The sequence below is a fragment of the Oculina patagonica genome, chromosome 4, assembly GCF_052425735.1.
Source record: "Oculina patagonica isolate OP01 chromosome 4, crgOcupat, whole genome shotgun sequence".
Classification (NCBI taxonomy): domain Eukaryota; kingdom Metazoa; phylum Cnidaria; class Anthozoa; order Scleractinia; family Oculinidae; genus Oculina; species Oculina patagonica.
In genome coordinates this window covers 32,269,507-32,272,364 of record NC_135761.1, presented here as the reverse complement: position 1 = coordinate 32,272,364, position 2,858 = coordinate 32,269,507, and the positions used below count along the sequence as shown (strand labels likewise).

Genomic DNA, 2,858 nt, shown 5'->3' with positions numbered 1-2,858 from the left:
CTAGCAGCTGGTTTGGACCTTGTTTCACAAGACCAGTTACTGTCACATAAAGTGTTGGATATTTACAACTTGGATGGTGATCAATACATATCACCAAAAACTTACTTAAGTGATATTTTAAAATGACACTGGTGGACCTCTATCTCTATAAATGAGTAAAAGTCTCAATCTCATAAAGGACTAATATAAGTTTTGAACGGAGCTGTATTGAAACAAAAAAAACATCCATCACAAGGTGAAATAAGCCATCAACGTTTTTGAGTTATAACATTGTTATTCACAGGCTTTTTGACTGTCGTTGTTATGATGTTCTGTACATGTGGCAGTTCAGCTGCCCGCATAGTGTTGTCCCGGGGGGGGTACTCCCTATAATGGCCTATACGGGGAGGCTCCGCCCGAAAGGGGTACCTTTTTCAGGCTCCAGGTATATGAAAGGGTAGGTAAATCTGCCATAATGATATTTAAAAAGGCCTTTACATTAAATATTCCGAGCAGACGCAACTTTTGGCTGTATCGTCTCAATTTATTAAGCGCTACATAAAAATGACAAGAAAACTTCCCGTTTTAGGTAAATGTGATGTTGTGTAGGTATATGAAAGGGGTGTCTTTTTGCAATAAAATGTATACAAAAGGGGTACCTTTTCTATCAAAATGGTATATAAAAGGGTAAGGGGTTGGATCTCCGGGCGGAGCCTCCCCGTACAAAACTTTTTCGAGTACCCCCCCCCCCCCCCCGGAGTGTTGTTTAACATATTGGATGTAACATTGATAGTTTTTAACTATTGAAACAGTAAATACATTTGATGAAACACAATTGGCAAAAAAGGCAAGATCCTGGAGGCTTTGTTTATCGCTTTAAGAAAGCCAGAGCTAAACAAAAAGCTGTTGCCTCATCCAATCAATCTGTTCCCCATGGGAGGGACTTAACATTTAAATACAAAACTACGCGGAAAACACTTTTTAACCCTGATGATGACTTTTAGTCGAAAACGTTCGGTTTTATTTGTACATATTTTAGCCTTTTAACCTTTTTTGAATATTTTATAATCTTAGCGAATATTATGTTAAATAATTTTGTTTTCATTTGACTGAAAAGAAGAATTACATATATAAAATAAATATCACATTGACTATTTTCCAATCAGGTCAGTCCTAAAAAAAATTAAGAAATTATATCTCAAAACAAGTTTGGTATACTATATTTAAGGGTTGAGGTATGGGAGGTGTCCTTGAATTAAGTTTGACCCTCAGCAGCTCCCTTTATTTAAGTTTGGTATTCTACATTCAAGAATATTGGCCTTAAATTAAACCAATCATTTCTTACTTCAATGAGCCATGTTATAAAATGAAAAGCACCCTCTTAATTCAAGAGTCAAGATTGGAATTTCTGTTCTTAAAATAATTTCTCATTTCTGCAACAACTTTAAATTAGACTTCTTTCCCTCAAACCAAGGATATGGGTATTAAATAAAGCAACTATAACTCAATTTAAGAACAAGTGTTTCAAAATTACTAAGATACGTACTCTTTAATAAAGGGTAGACATCTACTTGATTTAAGAATCAGGACAAGGCACTGCTGCTCTAATTTATTCAGTACACTGCTTTTACTTATCCGCTTAGCGTAACGCGACACAATTTAGTTTTTCAAGAAAAACTTGAGCTTAAGCTTACACTTCAAGAAAAGCAATCACAAGCTCTCACCTGAGCGACAGCTGAGCTGGTGCACTTTGCACGTCCGACATCATTTCTTCGCAGCTTACGTGTTCACTCGTACTGCAAATAAAACAAAAACAGACAAAATCGTCTTCGTGTCTTACAGAACTAGGCATTCCTCTAATGTCAGGGCTATTATGTGGTTAAAATGAAGAAAAAAATAACCTACTTTCTAACAGCACCCACGGCTGGACAGAAACGAAGCTAAGCCGCCTCTTGAAAGCCGCTGAATATCCATAGCGCGGGCGGGATACTAAACGGCCCGCAATGCATACAGAAAGATGATGAACGTTTCAGATTATTTGTCAGAAATAGACTGACGGAAATAATAGTAGCTGACAACTTCCCTATTAAGTTAATAACGGAGTTGTCAGCTACTATTATTTCCTTCAAATAATATAACTAAGTTAAGTTGCGTTTTCTTGTTGCGTGAAACAATATAAACCATATATGAAAGACCAACGATAAACACTGTTTTGTGTAATTGTAGCATTGTTTGGAAAAAGAAGAAGGCATAAATTTGTTTACTATTAACATCTGATAAAACTCTTCAAATATAATTTGCCTCCTTCTTTTTTACTAAGGTAAGGTATATTTATATAAGTCCTTTTTAACTGCCCGGGGATCCGAATGTTTTGTTTTGTGTTAAACGCAGCTTTTGCTGCGATTTTTGTTCACATTAAAATAATATATTCCTGTCAATAGTTACAGACCTATTTGGTTCTTTTTAAAACAAGTAGAGTTTCTGTCAAGGACCTATAAGGACTGTACGCCCAAAAAGTGAAGTTTCGAGGGCTCGTATGTAAGTTTTAAGAATATGAAATTTCAACGTGGCAATTATCAGACCGATAGTTTCGAGAGCAAAAAACACTCTTTCCGATATCGTGTTTTTTGTGATAGACGTTTTTTTTTTCTGCGCCCTCATTAAAAAATTGCACTCCGATTTTCTTTACTTGTTAGGAAAAAAGACTTAATTGCACTATGTTGCAACCGAAATGTAACAAAGAAACAACACCAGGCAAGATAAAATGAGTTTCCCTGTCTTTGCCTACTTGCTTACTAAACATTTTCACGGAGTGAGACGTATTCTATCCGTCCGGATATTTCTTTTTATTTGGTCCGCAGATGACCACCACTTTAGTC

At 36.0% G+C, this 2,858-nt stretch overlaps 1 long non-coding RNA gene across 1 annotated transcript; it reads right to left on the bottom strand.

Annotated features, from left to right (window-relative positions):
• Positions 1 to 594: 594 nt before the first annotated feature.
• Positions 595 to 1,913, bottom strand: LOC144648686 (uncharacterized). The gene is made up of 3 exons (XR_013569732.1): positions 1,885 to 1,913; positions 1,704 to 1,775; positions 595 to 1,152 (listed from the first exon to the last, which is right to left on the bottom strand). It is a non-coding gene; the product is annotated as an uncharacterized LOC144648686 (long non-coding RNA).
• Positions 1,914 to 2,858: the final 945 nt, after the last annotated feature.